The sequence below is a fragment of the Pezoporus flaviventris genome, unplaced genomic scaffold (assembly GCF_033815535.1).
Source record: "Pezoporus flaviventris isolate CSIRO_AGI_PZ_B2104156 unplaced genomic scaffold, CSIRO_AGI_Pfla_v1 ptg000002l, whole genome shotgun sequence".
Lineage (NCBI taxonomy): Eukaryota > Metazoa > Chordata > Aves > Psittaciformes > Psittacidae > Pezoporus > Pezoporus flaviventris.
Genome location: NW_026892550.1, coordinates 51,872,287 through 51,893,645, shown reverse-complemented (window position 1 = coordinate 51,893,645; position 21,359 = coordinate 51,872,287). Strand labels below are relative to the sequence as shown.

Sequence of the window (21,359 nt, the reverse complement as noted above, 5' to 3'; positions counted from 1 at the left end):
TCATATTGCAGTCAATGTCAGAGAGAGGATACAGGAACAGGGGGTGGCTGAGCACCACCGCTCCTGTGCTGCACAGGCATGGTCATGCTAGAGAAGGCTGAAGACAAGCAAGTAATTTACAGCTGGTGTGTGGGCTACCAGAGTGTGGCATACCAAAGCCATCTCATTAACTCCTCCCATCCTCCAACCCAAAGCATTACACTTCAGGTAAGGGCACAAACTAAATAATTTTAAAAAATATATGTATAAAATAAAATCCACTAAAAACAACAACCAAAAAGCAGCAACTGAAAAAAAAAAAAATGAAAGAAAAACATCATAAACCTCTTTATCACATAAAAGCTGGGAATAATGAGAAAGTTAGGCAGAATGCCAGCTTCCTGCCACTTTGAAGACAAAGCTTGTCACACCTTTACTTTGGACATCCATAAACTGCTGATATTTCAGGGGCCAGTAAGCAGGAACATGGAAATTTCTTTTTAAGCTGTAATGACTACATTCAACAGCAAGACTGCCATGTTGGCAGCAGGCAAATAGTAGGCTTTGGGGGGCCAATTCTGGCCTCCCACTCAATGCCAGTGTCTGCTGTAAGCAGCAACATATACTGAAAGCACCATCTCTTTTTATATCTGAATGGATATTGAGGCAATCTATGAACTTCATTGTCTCTTAAATTAGCTAGCAGATTAGCTAAGGCCTTATTTCACAATTGCCATGGAAATACCCTACTACGTAAGTATGAGGGACATTGGCATCCAAGTTTGGGGATATGGAGGGCCAGTGGAATATATTTAACAGTCTTCTCCAATGTCTGTGTCTTGAACAAAACCAAATGCAGCCTTTACTGAAGACCTAACATCAGGAAAAGCACACTTATCAAAATATGCTCCCCAACCCTCGTGGTTTCATATTCATGTTTCTTCTTCTTCAGTTTGTATTCTCTGTGTCCAAGGAGAACCAGAAATGGGAAGAAGATTGAGCATTGACATTTTCCAAGTGATCCCCAAAAGACAGCATATGAGAATGGAACATTTCATTAAACCACCATCACAATTCCTAGTTAGTTTGAGTATTACACTCCTACCTGCCACCTCCAGTGTTGATAAGCATATCATTTCACACAGACACATCCAGCTGGCTTGGCACACAAATGATCTGCATCACGGTGCATTGGCAGGCTGGTCTTACACAGCCCAAGCTCTGCATAAACCAGAACAGCTGCTGCCAAAAGGAAAGAGTCTAGTGCTTGAGATATAGGTTCAGTTCTGTCTCTCTAACAAGTTACTTCATTATTCTATCCTGACATTCTCCATCTGAGAAATAATCCTCTTCTACTACATGGAAGTGCTGTAACTACAAATAGAGACTGGTAGGCACTCAGAAACTAGAAGAGTAGGAGGCTTGTAAATCTCTAAGACATAGTTGGAGGAGCAGAAGCAAATCTATGACTCTGTGAAGCATTCTCGGGTCCTACAGCTTAGGCTTAACTGCAGCAATTGCCCTTTGTGTACCTTCCAGAACACGGTTTTCTGAATTTGCTGAAGATGTCAGGGAAGAATTTGGGTTTAATTCAAAGAACATGCCTGCTTAAACCTTGCTTCTGGGTGGAGTAATCAGAGGGGGGGTCAGTTATTTTATTTCTCCCATAACATAAATTATGTGAGACTAATGTGTCAGTCTAAGAAGTTTCTCCTTCTGGAGATGGGACTTCAGCCAACTATGTCATAATTTTTCTTGCCTGAAGTGTCTTGTATTCATCATATAGGAATCAAAATCCTAAGCAGTTCAGGTGGTGAGTAGATTTCCCTGTGACAATAAAGTATATTTTATTTTAGACTTTTAGGCCAGCTTCCTGCCATTTCATAACAAAAACATGATTAATGATACATAAAATCCATATTTTAGAATAGAAATAAATTGGGCCATTGCAGCATTTCTATCTGGGGAAATTTTATTCTGTCATTGTTTGACAACATAATTTTACAGACTAAAACAACACTTTGTACTTAGGGAATTTCACTTCTATATTAAAATATTTTTACTGCAAAATGATATAGGAAAGGCTTGACTTTAAGAAAAGATCAATAGATTAGATAAGCTCTTTCTAAAAGGATATGGTAAGACACTCTTTACAAATAGAATTGTAGTAGTCATAATCTTATTTTAAATAAAATATAAATGGATGAATAGAGTTTATTTTTACACAAAACTGTGAAGAGTAGATTTATTTTGGTGAATAAGAAAATATAGAGTTTTAGCAATTACAATGGAGTCACAGAAATTTGCAGTAAAGGAAATAGTTAAAACATTATATTAGCCAAATACATGTGGCGAGTGTGTATATACGTAATAAAAGTCACTTAAGACTCGATACAGTTTTTTACCCAGACAACTCAAAGATGGGCAAACATCATTTTGCAGGGGAGAAAGTGAGACAGAAAGCACAGTGAAGTGACTTTTCAAGGGATTTTCCTGGTCAGAGAACAAAGGATGGAAAATATTTGTCCTCACTTACAGTCTGGTCTTATACATTAGATTTATCGTACAGCTTACACTAAATACACAGTATTCAGTGTGTGGAATGTTTTGGGCTGTGGACCATTGACAGATTGCAATATGGAGATTCTTACCCTGGTTTCCAACTCATACTGCCTTTTCTGGGATTTGAAGCTGCTTCATTTTGCTGGAGGAAGACAGCACAGAGAAAAGAAGTGACTAATAAATGGTGATAAAAGGACAACACATGAGCTTGCTTTTACCAACCTTTGGAAAGCCCTTCCAACTCTGTTTCATGTGAATTGATGGGGTCACAGCAAGACTGACAGTGCCCGTTAGACACGAACTCAAAGCAAATGCTCTGTGGACAGACTAATGCAGATGAACAATGCATGAACACTGGGAGTTTCCACAAGGCATGTGGTGTGAGGACATTTCTCTTTTGTTTCTCAAGTTTCTCTCTGCTTGCTTCTCGTCTTCCCTTTTGCCATCCCACTCTATTATTTCCTTCCCTTTCTCACCAAAAGATGCCCAGAGCCTAACCCCAAAGGCAGCAGCCACATTGTGCTTGGTTAATTGGCAGCAACGGAAACTCATGGCCATTACCAGACCCAGCTGCAAGTCAGTAGATTCTTCCTTCGAGTTGTAGCTCAGAAACTCAGGCACCCAGGGTAGGTGGATGCAATATCCTCATGTGAGAGGAAGAAGTTTGGGTACGATTAACTAGTAGCATCGCTCCTGGAGCTGACTATGGACAGAGAACTTAAAACACATCTCTTAAATCATAAGGCAGTCTGGTCTAAGTACTTCAATAGTTCTTCCAGATGTAATCAGAAGCCAAACTACACATTCATGCTAAGACCAGCATGAATTTCGAACATTTAATTTTGAACCCGATTGTGAACATACTGCCTCTTGGCATTCACTATTAAGTAGGTCATCCTCATCCACAGGTGATTTTGATGTACCATCCTGAACTACAACAGAGATTTTCAGTGCAGCAGAGACAAAAAAGTAAAGCTGAAAATGCCACGGGAAGATTCAAGAAACTTGACCATTACATTTACATTCTTTCAAACCTCAGGTAAAATATACTTTTGGGGACTTAGCTTTTTTAGATGCCAATATTGCAAAGCATTTCCACATATATGTGCATTAGAGGAAAGCAACTCCATTAAAATAAAACAAAAAATCCTTGGCTGTTCAGGTTGAGAGTGTGCTTAAATCTTTTACTGCATCAAGAACTTAAGGGGATATTGTTAAAGACACCCACACAGTCCTGGCACCTCTTGACTCTGCTCATACGCTGCTATACTGGGGTCTGGCAACTGGGCAGCAGTTCAACAGTGAGGAGTAAATTTTGTAAACCTTATTGCTGCCTTTTAACTCTCATGCTATATTCTAATAAAACAATTACGTCAGGTCAAGAGTCTTCTAATACAGGCAAGGCAGGCTAATCCACTATGAAGGTAGTATAAGCCTTGTGGTGAAATGGGCAAAATATCAGGAGTAAAACGGCCTCAGGTGTTATCACACATTTCAGACACAGCACTAACAAAAGAGACTACTGATTTTATTTCCTATCCAAATTCAACCTTATGGTGGGAAACAGGATGAAATTCTGTTGCCTGAGTTATGTTTTAATCAGTTTTGGGTAAATTTGGCAAAGCCATGCAAACTGAAACCAAGCTGCACACTAGGAAGCTTTGCTGCCAGCACAGGCTTCTCACAAACTCCAAATGGTCTGGTATCACAAGTGTAAATCACAGTTTTAATTGTAAATGGGAGAAACCCAAAATGTAACAGAACAGTCTTTTTGAGTGAGTGTACATGGGTAATAGCTTTGTAAAATTGAAAGGCAGGATACTAAGACTTCCATTTAAAAATACATGACTAGTTTTCACTGACTCCAGTGGGTCAATCAGGTTGTGGAGTGGAACGGATATCTGCCAAGCTCCTGGTTCCCGGCATTTCTGGGTTGCCAAAAAAAAACAAGGAAAAGCAGCTGGAAGAGAGTAAAAGTTACTGAATAATATTTCTGCAGGGATTTCCACCTGGCAGTAGAACAGGGGAACCTGAGCTTATGCAGAGGGTTCATGTTTGGAAACAGCTCCAAAACCACAAAGTGATTATTCGGCTGAAAAGCAAAAGCAAAAACAAAAACACAAACAAAAGAAAACCAACCAAACAAAAAAAAAACAAACATCAAAAACCCCCAAAACCAGATGAAACCTGATGGCTTAGCTTCACTTACAAAATTCTTTTCCAGGTATCAAAATGATTATGTGAGCAGTTGGTGTTGGAAGACTTGTGCCCTTCACACTAACAGACCATCTTCTATCGTCTTCTGACTGCATCAAACAACCCAGCTCTCGCCAATGGGCAAAAGGACAATTAAACATTTTGCTTGCACCGTACCTAAACTCAAGTAGTAACTTGGCCTTGAATCTTAGCATAGGCTGATGTATATCCCAACCTCATGATTAGCACCTGCCATGTTCTGTACCACTCTTTTTCTATTTTCTGAGTACAGGAGGGAGACAGGAAGTCAGGAGAAGCGATGTTTACAAAGAAACAGGGAAAAAAGGTTATAACCTAGGATGTGTATGGAGCACAGCATCTTTAAGAAATTATACTCCTTACGTGCCAGGCTTAATGAGCACATGAGAAGGCATAATGGCATTTTGTGTTTATCTATTTCCTCTTACTTTTGGATTGTACGATAAAGCTCCCTGTCAGGCCAAAGCTATTGCACCCATCACAACATGTCAGCAACTGTGACTCAGAACACATTACATGCAGGAAGAGAAAGATGCAAAGATAAGATATTAGGAGTGAAATCAATACAGGATTCTCTTTTACATATCCCAGCAGTCTCATTAACTTCAAAGTAGCTGATATGAATGTAATTAAAGAGCAGAACAAACAGCAAAGGGGGAAAAGAAACCACAGGGCCCTGTTTCAAGATCCTCACTAAAATGGCACATCACAGGGCTGTACCATAAATCACAGGATACACTCTGTCAAACCTAAAAGAAATTTTTAAAAACAAATAATAGTGACATTTAAACAATGTAAATTTTATAAACACAGGCATCTGCAGTTTAAACACAAATAAGCACTGCCACCAGGGAATAACTTTAAACAACAATGAACAAGTTCTTGGTGCTCTAACATGCTAAACCCAAATCACAGGTGGCTGGCAGAACTAAACCTGTGAGCACACAAGATAATCTTGCAAAGAAAGAGAACCAAGTGTACCATGACAGAGCTGGATACTGGAGACTGCAAGCCATCTTTGAACGATAACAACCAGAAAACATGCTACTGTGCAACACTGAAACGCATGCTGCTGTTAACTCTTAACCTGTTGGGCTGTCGACAGGTTTGCAGGCTCTTGTGTAAAATGGAATGAGAATGCTTCAGTGTCCCGGCATCTTCCCAGTCATGCTTAGAGAAGACAGATGGCCACAGGACAAAATCTAACTTCAAGGGCAGTAAATAGCAGCAAGTGCAAAGAAGATGTTCGGCCTGTTGTAGGTGCTTTCCACTTGCAGTGGATAATGGGCTTGGCTAGGAAGCATGAGGGTTGCTGTGCTGCCGGTTGCAACATCCCAGGCTAAAGAGGACAGCTTATTCCCCAGGCACCTCACAAGTGGCAGTGACAACTTGATAACATCCCAACCATGGCTACAGATAAAGATGCAGAAAATTTTGGGGGCAGGGAGAAACATCTTCTGGCATTTTTCATGAGCCATAAATTCCTAAGTCCTCCCCCACCTATTCACCCCACAAATATGAATCAAGGGATCAATGGATCAGTGGGGTAATTGTATAGAATGTCTTTAATGGAGAACCAACCCCTATTTCTTGCATACATTGCTCAATGCTCCTACCAAGTGTTAAATTAAAATTTACGGTAGTGCTAATTGAAGTCACATTTGTGTGTGTGCTGCGTGCTGTTAGGCAGGAGGAGACTTCTTTTGCTGGAGATTAAAACTTCAGTAATGTATTTTTGGGCTTATACCAGTTTAATGCAAAAAGCAAAACATAATTATAGGAGGCTGTTAATGGATTAAATGGCCAGAGTTGCTGTCTAGCTGTGTTCCAGTTTTAACTCTGTTGGCTTTGTGCTGTCTGTTGTCATCTCCTAATTATCTGTTCCTTTTTCAGTTGGCAGCTTTAACAGGTTGAGGGTATTATTCAAACCCAAATTAATTTGTGTTTTTCAGGAATTGCTTGAAGAGTAGGAGTTTTATTTGGAGCTTGATATGGCAATAAAATCTTTATCAGATGCAAAAGAGAAATATTTTTTGGCTGACTTTCACTGCCATGAAACTATTCACATTGATCAGCAAGAGCAGGAAATCTCTGGTGTTGCAAAACAAAACAAGAATTTCTGGAAGTGCTTGGCAGCTGATTAGTTTCTGCATGGCCTATCATCACTAGCTACCATCTCCTGTAGTTTCTGAGGGTAGAAAGCTATGGCACTTCCCCAAAAAATTGAATAGGGCATCTGCTCAGGTCTTAACTGATACTTGAACCATTGATAGTGATAAACGGAAGAATATAAGGAAAGAAATCTGGCATTAAAACCTTAAAATCTCGGGATCTTCATTCATGCAGCCAGTGAATTAAATAAGAATACTGTGTAGCATTTATATAGTGAGAAATTCTGCAAACCTCTAAGTCCCTTTAGAGTACTGACGCATTAAGTGGATTGCAGCCATTCCCCCAGATCCGTGCACTGTGTTGTCACCATCCACAAAAATAGACAATGAAAAATAATTAGTCATAGAACTCTATTGCAAGCATTCTAAGGAGAAAATAATCAGTGAATGCGTTTCCTAATAGATGCTGAGGAAACAAAGTCTTCCCAGAATCTAATGTTTCAGATGCATTAGCTACCAGCATGCTCCATGCTTACAGGGAAGCAGGATGTACTGAAGAGTTTATTGCAACAATCAAGTACTGCCTTTTAAAGATTAAAACATCCCCTGTATTCTCTCTTACAAAACATCTTTTGGTGAAAACGGGGAAAGGGATGGAGATGAAGACAAAACAAACACAGAAGGAGTTAATTTGAAACTAATCAAACCCCATTTTCTTCCCCTGCATCAGAAATCTATTTTATTTCAGTGCCGAATTAATTTTCAAAGACATGCCGATCCTTTTGAGGGGAATTCCACATCTTACAGCTGTGCGTTCTGCCCTGCAGTGTACGCCTTGCTCGCCCACCTGCTTACTGCAAAACACCCTGAACTTCCCAGCCCTGAGGCTGTGCCAGTAGAGCTGTGCTTTAGTCTGGTTGCTGATCTCCAGCAAAGACAATGCCTAGCCTGTTATGTTTTAAAGTAAAAGTGGTGAAGTTCAAACCCGTGTAAGAATGAGCTAGCAGAACAATTGTTACCTTGCAGAGTGTTATATTGTATTATGCATGGCCATCTGTTAATAATGCATGGTTTCGTACAGCAGTTAAAAAGCAGTTTCATTAAACAGTTTCATTTTAAGAATCATTTGTTAGGAATGCAGCTTCTGAAAAAAGCTAAATTCTCGTTCCATACTCAAAGTCTAACCCACATGCTGAGAAGAAAGGAACAGTCATATTTTAAACACATATTACAATTCATGCTTTGAAACATCATATATGTCTAGCCTTAAGTACCTCCCATTTGATAGTTAATTTTTGCCTGCTTTTGTTTTCTTCATTCATGTTGACTCAACAGTACATATTAAAATTTTAATTTCATTTCTTGTTGTGCATTTAGGTGCCAACGAGTTGAACTCTACCTGTTTAAAAGCTCATTTACTGGGGCAAAATTATGTCCCTTTGTTCTCACCAGGGCAAACACGGTTTTATTATCATGTAAGATTAAAAGACCTGACCTTTAGCATTGAAAAATACTGTGGTAACTCCTACAGCTCCTGACTTGAATACTCAGAAGTATGGTCCCTGCATAGCTGGCAGAGCACTAAAACGTATACTGCATCTGGCAGAGATGTGTATTTTCAGCTTTCACCTGAAGTGTGCATTAGCTACTGAATTGACTATATTGTTGATAGAACAATGCGTCAAGTCCAGACCTGATGAATCCCAACTGATGGGCAGGTATATCAATGGGAAAGCATACATTCACCATTTTAACAAAAACACCGAGCTAAAGTCAGAGGCACACTATCCCCTGCCCCTTGGTGGTGGAATTAAGCCATCCCCTCCTTCGTGACGAGGACTAATGCACAGCCAGCTCCGAGAGCACAAACATTGTCACTGAGGAGCAAAACACATTCAGCAACCTGCCAAAATGGGGGGAGCAAGAATGACCATATAATGCAATCACCCACATACACAGACAAAAGATGACAAGTGGAGGGAAATACCATTTTTACCTCAGCCTGAGAAAGGCTGAGCTGAGCAGCCTTTTTTCCTTTTTTTTTTTTTTTTTAACAGGCATCACAGTCATTCCCAGATTCAGGCAGTTTCTATACTGAGAGCAAACAGCATGGTCAACCTGCTTGTTATGTTGTGATACTTGAAGTCTTCTTTCAACTCCTCCTCAGAGTCTCTCAGTTACAAGACATTTGCTTGTTCACTCTAGAACAACTGCAACTACCTTCTAACCCTTGTGGTCACAGAATTGACCTCGAGAACAGCTCCCAGGGTGACAGCAAGACTCCCATTGTGGATGCTCACCCCACAGCCCTCTGGACCTGAGAGCATCCCAATGCATATCCGCTTTACAATGCTGGAAAATGATACAGTCCAATAAAATGGAAGACAAAAGCAGACTGTTAATAGCAACAGTTCACCATGCAAAAAAATACTGATAACTGCCAGCTGCACCAGCAGGGGATGCCCACATCTAGTATCAGTCGTAACACCAGTGAATTTCTGCTAATCCATGCAAGGGATCACAGAATCTAAAGTCAGCCCAGCCTTTTTCTCCTGCAAACATGTGAAGTACAGCTATTTTTAATCTGTGACAATTGGTATTACATAGAAGAACTTTAAAAGGCATTTTTTAACAAAATCAACTTTTTTACCGCTTCCTCCCCCATTTGGGCAAAAGAGTAACAGGAGAATAAGGCAGGGCTAAAAGACAAGACTCTTTGAATTTCAGACCCAGACTGAATTGTCAAAGCCAACATAATAGAAAAAGCATTTGATTGCTTATAAATTCTAAGAATAAAAAAGATTAAAGTACAGAAAACATAGTTCTTCCTTATGTTCACAGCCCTTTTCCAGCACATTTTTATAGTCATCTAAAAGACAAGGTACAATTTGTTCCTATATGCAGACTGCTGAAGTAATTGTCATGACTGAGCATTAGGAAAAGCTACGGTTTAAAATACACATTTCAATTTAAAAGTGATAGCTTTTATAGAGAGAGATGTTTGAGAAGTTTATTCGCAAAGTGAGATTTTAACCTTCTATCCAATTATTCTGCGTTCTCTATTTGTCATCTTTATCATGCAAACAATGTTAACTACACTCAAAACAAAATCCCATTTCTTCTAAACTTTGCTTCCCACATCTCTAGATTACTCTTTCTTGACCTCCCAAAACAATATTATGAATGTGGCCTTACTAAACATATCCCATAAATACAGCTACTTCAGAATACAAAGAAGTACTTTCAGATTAGTGTATGGTAGGATTTTTTAGTTCATTTTTTCTCTTTTCTAAATGTCAGAATCTCATAATGGCCTATCAACAAAAGACATCAGCAATAATCTTTCCTTCTGGCTGAAGATTCAGTGGGAAATAGTGACCACAAAGAGGCACACACAGAACACACCAGACCCAAACTTTGTGGTAGGATTTTGACTGAAACCCTGTCATAGTTCAATACTTCATGGTGCTGAAGCCACAAACTACAGATATCAAACAACATGAATTCATTAAATAGCTACAGGAATTTTTTAAGACAGTAGAAAGCTTTGAGAAATTAATACAACAAAATCCCCTTATTTAATGTAATTTTGATCAAACTGAAGTAGCTCAGCCGAACAAGCCCTGTTGTAAAATTGAAATGGGTCCCCTTTCTCATGCACTAGTTTTGCTACCAAGGGAATGGTGCTAAATTATTATTATTATTATTTTTTAAAGAAATTGCAGTCCATAGATGTATTCTTAATTAAGAATACATGTTCTAATGTTTAATTAGTCTCTCTGTTAAATACTTATTTTTTCCCATAGTTAAAATGTGATTTGCTTCACGTTCCAGCAATTAGATCCTTTACCAAACAGCGGAGTCTGTTTCTAGACTTTGTACTACATTCGGTCCTGGCAGACTGACCAAGATAATCCATATAATTTTCCTTTAGGAAAACTAGAGAGAGTGTGTTTCAAAGTTCCTACACACCCTACAGGACTTTTTCTCTTTGGGCAATCACATCTTTTCCCTGAGTTGTCTGCAGCTTATCATCAGTTTCTTTGAGTTGCTGATGGCAGAAAGTGACACTTAGTCCTTACCACAGAGAATTCCCACTTATATTTGCTATCACAGTCTCTGTTTGTATTTTAAGTTTTCTTGCTCATATCTCCAACAATGGTTAACATTTTAAAAGGATGTCTTTAAGTCAAACAGATGGTGTTACACTGTGTATTTGTTTTCTGCTGTTTACTTATAAAAATTCCACCATGTTCCAAGCTCACTGCTTCTCAGGCACAGTCTCCCATTCTGTCACCATCGCCTTAATATTTTTCCCCTCATGTTCAATCCTATATTGTTTGCATAAACTTTTAAATAATTAAATTTCCCTTACCTTATCAATTCAAGCTGAAAGGTCTATATCACAGGCCTCTTCATAATCCTTAGTTCTTCCAGTCCTATGTCACCTGCAAAGGTCATCTGTGAGAATCTACTGTGCTCCTTTGGGTCACCACTAAACATCTTAACTAGCGTAGAGCAGAAAGGAAATGCACAGAATAACTATTCCAGTTACTATGGGCCTCAAAATGCAAAGTTGCAGAACTTCATTAGGCAGATAGCTACAAAAGAAGTACAGAGAGAGTGCTTCAAGTAATCCTTTTTAAATAGTACACAGATATAATGCCATACCCTTAGCATCTGAATGAAAAACTTCTCCTAGGAAAAACAGCTTTGGAAGAAATCCATAAACTCGTCTCTGGTGTTTGGGTGTGATAGATTTTCTCAGCATATTCTACCTCATATGAATAAGTGGGCACAAGGCTTCACAAGATAAAGTTTAAATGTCTCCAAAAGTACAAGGAATGCTATGGTGTCAAGGCAACAGCTGAATTTGAAACACACACAAAAAAAATAAAAACATCACAGAACATGTCATGGAAATATAAGTACACACACTTCATGAATATTTATCATTGCATGTTGGTAGAATAATAGCACTGATGTAAGAAATATAAATTGAAGGTCTGCAAGACACACAATGAACTGAAGTTCTAATTTATTTGCCTTTGTTAATGACTCGTACTTTTCTTTCCGGGTCTTCTTTTCACAGAAGACATTTTACATGCACACTACATTAATTAGACATGTAAAAGACATTTCAAGCCTGCCAACTCAATGCTTTGGGCAGTATTCCACCAGATTTCCAGACAATTAGCAGCTGGAACATCTGGAAATCTCAGACAAATGGCCACCAACCATGCAAAAATCGACTCCATATCACACAAGCCTCTGACACATCCCAGGAGTTCAGAAGCACAGACATCACAGGAGGCTCTCAAGCCTCCTGGAGCGCATGCAGGGCACACTAGAGAAGCTGCACAGGCACAGACCATGTATGTGTGTGTGCACATGCTCTCATAGGGATGTCAGATTTGCTGTTCTGGGGTTTGAGGAGGCTGGAAGTTATGATAACTGTTTCTTTGTGAGCTTTACGTTAGTCAGTCTGTTATCTTCCTATCCTCTAGGACCTCCAGCAGCACTCTCCACAGAAGGAGAAAGGGCTGAACTTTAGTTGTGGTGTCAAAGATCCAGTCTAAGGGACTCAAAACCAAAACCTGAATCTGTTTCTTTTATTTCTTCCATTGGCCTAAAGGTCTTGCATACACCAAGACACCAGGAAGCAAATAAATACAGTATGTATCCAGCTGCCTTAACCATTGAAAAGGTAAGTCAGAATGATGACACAAAATCCTGGTATTTTCTCAGGTGTTTTCAGCATTCTGGCTGAGGTTTTCAAATCCTGATGCTCAGAGTTGGACCCCTAAAATTCCTACGCACACTGCCATGAAGTAAGTGCTGAGCACCCAAATATTGCATGAGGATGCCTTTCCCAGTCTGCTATATAAATAATGAGTCTCCATAACAGAGTTTACAGAGCTGGCTACTGGCCCTCACACTCTAGCACTGCCTGCCCCTGTGCCTTTGTCTCCAGCTTGTTCCTGATACTGTATTATGGCACAAGAACAATGCACAAGCCCTCAGCATCTTGCTGTCTCAAAATGAACGGCATTCCTACAACCGATTAATCTGCCAAAAAAAGCCAAAAGCCACATCTGACTAAAAGAACTTTCCACTTCAAGGCTTGTTCCACAATTCAGTTCAGCTGACAAATGCAAAGACAAGAATTTCTCAACTGTGCAGTTCCCAGTAAGGGATGACCTGCCCCTATTGTTAGGAGAGCTGGGAAAGGAGAAGCAACCCTCTGAAAAGGATATGACTGGGGGGGCATTACTGGGATGTAACACTATGAAAAAGCTACCACTTGCCTACAAGAAGGGAGTCAGGATCAGTTCCCCATATTCTCAAAGTCACTGAGCAGGGGCTGAGCATTACACAAAATGCTGGTGACATAGAGGAAAGGTAGAACCCCTCTGCCCTTGGAACATTTCCTTGTACCCCACCTGAAACGGTAGCCAATGAAAAAGAAAGAATGGAGAGTCTGTGGTGCTAAAGATGTGGCACATTTACACCACAGACTGAAATGCAGTTGAGCAGTGTCCAAGAGGACACAAAGGTTGCATGAGATGCTATAAATATAAAGAGAAAAACATATAGGCATATGCTGAATTCTGCCCATATTCAACCCCAAATTTTTACCACCCTGTTTATCCAATTACCATCCCATTTAGCTGAGCAGTGCTTAACTGAAATTCTTCAAGGTTAGGGCCCCAGGAACAGTTGCTTTCCAGGTCAATTCTTTGATTGCCTTTACCTCCATCTCTCCAAACACGCTGGATGCCCCCAAACCATTTGGGATAAGCAAACTTGTGCTGAATTTTCTGTCTGTCTAGTTCATATAGTACTTAAGCAGGGGGAAAAAAAACCCAGCCTTTGCTTGTTCAGCTAGCTTAATATTGAAGGTAGGCAGAGATGTCCTCCTTCCATGAATATGCTAAAATTAATCCAATTTGCATGGGAACATATAAGCAGCAAATATTTATTTATGATTGGGAGGGAACTGATCCAAGTAGGTAAGCTAAAGGTAGATATTAAAAAAAAAAATATCAGCATAAACATTGATCACTGTAACTTTCCTACGATTAGCTACCAGGTATAATTAATTTGTGCTTCCAGTCATATTAAATTGCTAACAAGCATAACATGTTTGAAATAAAGAAATAATTCAAATAAAATGCAATTAGGGAGATCCAGTTATTTCAGTCTGGGCAAAGTGACCCTCACTCTAATAGCCCGATAGTTAATGAAGCTGACTTTAAAAGAATTCCTTTTTCTCCCTGTGAATATTATCTTTATTTTTCTCTAAACTTCATACCAAAGTTTCAAAATTTAATTAAATATGCTACACAGTCTGGAGGAGTAAAAAGCAAGAGATATGTCAGCAATAGAAATGGCAGACTTCTTGTAAGCAGTCTGCCAACTAAGGGAGTCATATGCTGGGTTATTGTTGAACTGAAGCAGAAGGAGATAAAAAACACACAGGCATGTATTTTTATCTACTTTCAGTTAAGCATTGTGAAAGGTTGTGTTCTTTTAGCTGAAACCTTTCCTACTCCAACTAAGGATAAGATTGGAAGGGAGAGGTAAAATTGCCACAGTAATTTTTTTACTAGAAGACAGATCTCCAGTTTAGTGCAGAGGATCTTTACTTCTAAGAGAGATCACTGTGTTTTGAAAAAGACTCCTGGCTGTGGGCTTAAGATTGTGTTTGATCAAAAACAGCTCAGAAGGATCAGTCAAAGTCAGCATCTCACTCTCTTAATGCTTTTCTGCTCAAGGCTCCTAAGAAGAGGATTGCCATGAACAGGGAGTACAAGAACACTGCCGTGAAGCAACTCTGTGCATTTGTGCATAGATGAACCATAAGCATTTAGCAGTGTCTGAAGACATGGACAGACACGTACATCATTAACTAGAACTTCTTTAGTTTGTTACTGTTCCTCTGCTGAAAATTTATAGCCTCTCCATCAGAGCAGACTGCATGAACATTCCTCACCCACATCTCAAGCAAAGCTGTTTTTTCAGTGGACAATAAAGTTGGTTTGAAGCAAGCTCAGAAACTTGTCACCGAAGTAGATGAGAAATATTCATCTGACCAGATACAACCTCATTTCCAAGGATCACCACATCAGGTTTAGGCAACCTATAGATACATAATTCTTGGTGCATGAGTAGAAAACAAAGGTAAAAAATGAGAGCTTAAGAAAAAAGGAGACAAAGAAAATAATCACACTAGCTTTTTTGCTCATCTGGTGCCATGTTATCAAAATATTTAAGCACCTAGTAATTTATTCATCTATCATCTTATGGAGAAAATACAGACAAGTATTCATCCTATCTCTACAGAGGAAAAAAGAGAACACAAATTTAGCATGGCTGCACTCCTGAATCAACAACTGACTAAGATAGTGGTAATTAGATTATGAGGAAAAAAGCGGGCTAATAAATTAAAAAGATTAAGAAAAAAAGAAAAAGAACTCCTGGAAGAGGTACAGTTAAAGGACACGGCAACCCTTCTCTTATTACTTCCATTCTATTTTAGCAGAGGAGAACCTTACATATTGATGGTAAATAAGCAAGACTCATGCAACAGAGAGGGGATGCCTTCTGCAGTTCCAGAGAATAACAGCTTCAGAACCAGCCAAGGCAGAGAAGGCTGTATAAATACACGTGGAAGGCAGGCAAAAGCAGACTCTACTCAAGCACCTCTGCTCCCCACTTATCCCCTGGTGCTGAAATGAGCAGTTGAGCTCCATCTTTCAAACCTGCCCAAGTGTTTTGGAATGTATGCTGAGGAAACAAACACAAAAAGAAACTCTTTCAGCCTGTACAAGCAACGGCATAAGTAACCAAGGCATGGGATATTCAGAAGATTTTCTCAAGCTGTGACAGGACTTTCTCCATTGGCTGCTGACCTGGGACTTACTCTAATACTTACATGACCTTCACTCTTTCCATTAGTCTACATCAGCCCCATTTCCATCTGCTTCACCACTATACGTTTTCTCGTCCTCTTACCAGTTCCTTTCATGCACAGAACCTCTTCCGAGCTAAATCTACCTACAAAAATACTTTTATTAAATTTTATTAATTCATTAGAGATCTAAGCAAAATTATCTGTCAAAAAGTAATTGATTAAAGAGCAGTCATTCATTTGCTCCATTAGATTGCAATGGCTTATACTCTATCCTATTGCCCACACTCAGTCTAGCTTTTCTGTTGGGGCTGCCAATACTGTGGACTGTACCTCCTAAACATGAAAAACAGTTTAGGAAAAAAACCAATAATAATATTAAGAATTGCCACAGCTCCTAGCAAAGAACACCATAATGTCCTTATGTATACCATCTGTAAATTCATGATCTGCTCACACTTTATGTGCCCTGTGCGCATTGCAAAAACGATAGGTTCAACAGCTCAGACAAGGGTAAGAAGGATGAACCAAACTGAGAGATCAGCGTGGCTTCTGCCTTGGGGTCAGTGGGAAAGAAACCTCATCTTCAGAGTCTCTGTAACTTTTTAGTTCTGCTTGCCTTTTACACAGCACAATATGCAATTACTAGCACCACATCCAGCATCACAAGTCTACTGTGTCTTGCACAGAAACCCTCAGTGGGCATTTCCCCAGCTATCCCCAAAGTCATCGAGATCGACACGATGCACTCAAGCTGAGTGTACAAGCAGCATGTAGGAGAAAGTCAGAAGATCCTGACACCCCACCTCAACGGCGCAGCAGTGAGACTCAGCCTTCCTTTTTCCCAACAAGATTGAACAAAGTATACCATCTATGTTGAAAGACGAGTTCAATAAATATGTTACAGACTTTTGGGGTATTTGTTTGGTTGTGCAGTTTCCCTCAGCAGGCATTTTGCTGCATCTCCAGCTCCCGCAGAAATAGGCATGTAGACATTCAGGTAAAAGGGGGTTCCACGGGAGAACGTTACAAGGTCCTTTAGAAAGTAAAGATCACTTTTTTTTCCTGTTTTCCAATAAATAACAGTCTCATCTTCACATTAACTTTGTAATAAATATTCAGTGCTATTCTTGTTTCGTACAGTACTGCTTTCTTAAACCTTCATTGCATTTTATATATAAAATATATTTAAAAATATCTTTTCTATCTAAATATATATCTGCACATGCACACACAAAAACACAAGCTTGATGCAAAATCTTCTGTCAAGGTTCCCACTAGTGAGAAGGCATTAGGGCCACCACGATATGCAATTGAAGGGAAAGCTGGGCAGCCTGATACATGACAGAGATAAGGAAACTAAAGAGTGCCCTCAAAAAGACAGATAAAATTTGACTGTATGTTACGTCTTCCAGCCTGAGAGCAAAGGAACACAAAATGAAACTTGCAAGACTTAGGAAAAATAACAGATGACAGCTCTGTTCACTGCAGAATTCCCTGCAAAAGGATATTGCGAATAGAAAAAGTTTGCAGGGGCTGACAGGGAACCTATTCAAGAACCATGAGGGGACAGACATTTTGGGTTATCAAATGGAAAAAACACACACATCGTATTTACGAAATGTTGGAAATTGGGAGAGTACCTTGAAGAAGTATATTTCTTTCCTTATTTTTAGTCTTCCCTCTGCATCTGCTTGTAACCACCTGGATAGAGGGCTCAATGAACCTTTAGACCAAGCTAGAACAGTCATTCCTAAGCTCTTGAATTTTGTGTCTATCACAAGAGGACCTATTACAAGTTTGTGCCCTAACAACTAGTCACACAGCAGTCAGTAGATAAGCATAAATTTTAAATTGAACCCCTTGAGTCTAGAACTAATGTTTTAACTACACCATAACCTTCCTCTCTGATGCAAGGCATACTGCTGTATCAGGTCTTTTTCTGGAGGACAAAGTATCCTGAGATGCAGCTCACAGATCCAACAGTTCACAGTTACCGTACGTAGACTATGGTCATGGGAAAATGTTGGCGTTTTCTTCTATAAAGAGGGTCTTGTGTAATATGTAAATGCCACAAGGGATTAGCACAAGAAATTACTTTTACAGCGTGTGAAAGTGTGCTGTGCCAATTGTCAGAAGGTCCAGCTCCAGCCAAACCTCATGACAGACCCAGAGGCAAGTGCACAGCTCTCAATGCCATTGCCCATTAGAGATGGGCAGGACCAGCTAAGAAGTCAGAAAGAAATATACGCAAAACTAGTAATTTACAATAGATCATTTCATTGCCCAATCTATCTGAACTAGCTCTGACAGAAAACAGTTCAAGCAGAAAATCTCCTTTTTTGGTAACATAATATTTTACAGACACTCTGTCCTTATAGAAAAGTCCTACAAAATTTAATTGAGATGAAAGCTCATACAGTTCTGTAAAAATTGCTTTCATAACCTATAAAGCAGGGAAGCTTTTGTGTGCATTTTTATTATTCTGGTGAAGAGGTCTATGGAAAGAAAACAACATTTTAATTCAAGTGGTTAAAAAACTCCAGCCCTAGAACTCTAAGGATTTTTCTGATCATATTATAAGAGATTCTATATAAAGACAGTAGCATTTTTCAGACTGTGAAATAATTAAAGCAAAAGGGAGTAAGCTGCTTATAAATAGATTTTAAAAGTACATGCAGCGCTGTCACAGAGTACCTGAAATTGTGTAGGCTATTTGAGACTGGGTATAATGGGATAATAGTTTTACCCTGTTTGTCAAAATACATGAGCTAATACTTTTCTTCTAAAAGTACAAGCTTACCTGATTCACCCCTTATGCAAATAACTTTCTCTTGGTATCTTTTGATGAGTTAATTCTTATTGTTAACTGTGGGAAGAGCCATCTAATACACAGTCATGGAAAGACCACGAGGCCTTTATGATTATATTTGTGAGCCTGAAATATGTTCAGCACTTTATATAGCAAAGTAATAGACCAAAAGATGCAGCCAGGTTAGGAATGAGCTTTTTGTTACCTATGCACAAATATGCAAGGATAAGCTAAGTATACTTGCAAAGTTTGGACTCTTTTTGGTCAAAGTATGGAAAGAAATGGCTGAGAGTAGACTGAGAAGTTATTTGAAGCAGGATCACCTTTTTTTATTTGCTAGAACAAAGGCTTTCAAGGACTGGCTTAAATGAGTCCCAGGCTCCCTATTAATTCCCAAAACAATGATGTAGCAGTTCTCCAAATTTAATCACCTGCTATCTGTATATACTTACAAGATGGGTTTGGGGGCTATAAATTGCACACTATAGATCAGACATCTCCCAAATAAATAAATCTTAACCAGAAAAGTGAACCCGATTGCACATTTGAAGTTACCAATGCATGATAAAGGCTCCAAATAATTATGAAAGAGACAAGTAAGTCCAGCAGACCACAAATGGCACAAAAGAAACTTGCAGGATTAGAAACAGTCTGAATAATATTGTTGAAAACATACAGTAGAATTTAAATAGAAAGAAAAGCATATCACGCATAAGAATATGAACAGGAAGCAGACTGAAAAACAACTACAAGCAAAGAGGGAAATGAGCAAGTCTATTTGATCTTTCCAGCTGACTTAGATGCGAACACTTAAAATAGCGACAACTAATTTGTGATGTAAAATTATTCCTGTTTTAATTAAATTAAAATAAATGAATGCAATTAATTATCTAGGTTGGGAGGCATGTCTACCCAGACAGAATTCCTCACACAGACCCATTGAGAAGAAGTGGGCGCATCAGGCTGACCTAAATTTGGTTTGGTGTTGGAAACTAAGATTAAGAGTTTCCAAAGCTGTCCAAGAGCTGTTCAACTAGATCCATCCAACAGTCCTGGCTTCTTGGCTTCAACCTCTGCAGCATTGCAATGACTCTTCTTCTATCTGTACTGTGTTTTCCTGCTGGGATGAAGTAGGTAAAGTCCACAAGATAGATTTTGTCTGGGGTGTCTACTTTTCCTGTACACATTAATGACTTCTTACAGAGTGAGGTGTGGGTCAGAAGTTATTCTTGTGGTACTGCCCACCATATTTCAATGATTCTATCCACAGTATCCTTTTGAAAGTTCATGAAATGGGAGCACAACTGCTCATTCCCATATTAGGAATATACCTGCTCCTAGGTATATTCCCTACTCTGTATTAAAAATTCTAATACAGAGCTGCTGCTCAGGTTATGGAAGAACAGCATTTCTGATATATTAAACAAAGACAGAAGACTTTTCAAGATTGTTTCTTTTACATAATATCCTGGCCTGCTAAGTAGCCCATCACATGGTGTATACAGATGCACCAGAAGACAGACAACTTTCATACTGTAAATTCCTTTGCTGTTGTGTGAATGACAACATTTTCTACTCATTTTTGTGGCAGTGATTCCAGCCTTATCAAAGATTGCCAGTCAAGTTACTCAGGCTTAGCAGCATTTTGCATTTTAGAATAACTTTTTCTGACCCTCTTTTTCCTTTTTATGTCTTCACTTCCCACCCTTTATCTTTTTTTAGAAACAATTTGCTTTCTGCCATTTGCTGTCTCAGCAGGGCTGTTATCAGAACTAGTCACTAAGGGAGGACAGCTGGTAAGGGAGAGAAAGACCTTTAAGAACATAACCATGGATTTAAACATGTGAGCCTGCACTGTAAAGTCTTTTGTTATGCAATTTGCATCAAACTCACTCTGTAAGTCAGGGGCATACCCCACAGCACGTAAAGTTCGTAGAAACAGTGAAGTAAGACCAAGAAGCACACACTTGTACAGATAAAGCAAATGAAGAGACCATTTGTTGCAGAGCAGCATTTGTAATTCTGAGAACTGGCCCCTCATTCTGAAGCGGATAAAGTGGTTTGCAGAAAAAAGATGAGACTCACAGCTGGAGGAAACACAGGTGTCAAAGTCTGTTGTTACTGCTTTTGTTGTGGCTCAAAACAGGCAGGCATACTTGATAGGCATAAAAGACAAAACAGAGATACTCGAGCAAATTCAGCCCAGGACTAAATGGGTAAAACAGCCAGGTGGTTCATATTTTCCTCTTGCTTATGTTTTGCATGATGAAGTCTTTCCTAGTGAAGACAACCCAGATAGTGTAATGCAAGATGAAGATCTGAACTGCTTTTTCAACCTGTCTTCAGCAGCAGTTTCAGAACTGGCTTTAGTAGGAATTGCACTTACACTAGAGCTGAATTTGGCTCACTGCAAGGAAACATTTTAAAACCCCACTGCTGGTTTAGCTGCCTGGGTATTATCTTGTTGGCTTCCTCTAACATATTTAGCAGTGAAGTTTCAAACTGAATACAGTAGTCTAAAGGGGAGCTGGAGCTTACTGAAGTCACTGCCTAAAAGTCAGCTTGTCTTACTTATAAACCATTTGACACAGTTATTGATTTTCCTTTGGTTCAAACTCATACTAACTAGCAGACCTTGGCAGCTGCCTATTTTCTTTCCTATTAAAAAGCTCAGACATGACACTGGTTTTATAGGAGAAAGTGTCAGGGAATCAGACTCTGCACTGGCATTCCAATGGTTTAATTG

General features: G+C 39.3%; 1 long non-coding RNA gene across 1 annotated transcript in view; it reads right to left on the bottom strand.

Annotated features, from left to right (window-relative positions):
- LOC133282396 (uncharacterized) overlaps positions 1-21,359 on the bottom strand; it is a 120,504-nt gene that overhangs the window by 75,580 nt on the left and 23,565 nt on the right. Inside the window, exon 3 of the long non-coding RNA XR_009747641.1 lies at positions 11,263-11,335. This is a non-coding gene — a long non-coding RNA (uncharacterized LOC133282396). The remainder of the gene's footprint in view (positions 1-11,262; positions 11,336-21,359) is intronic.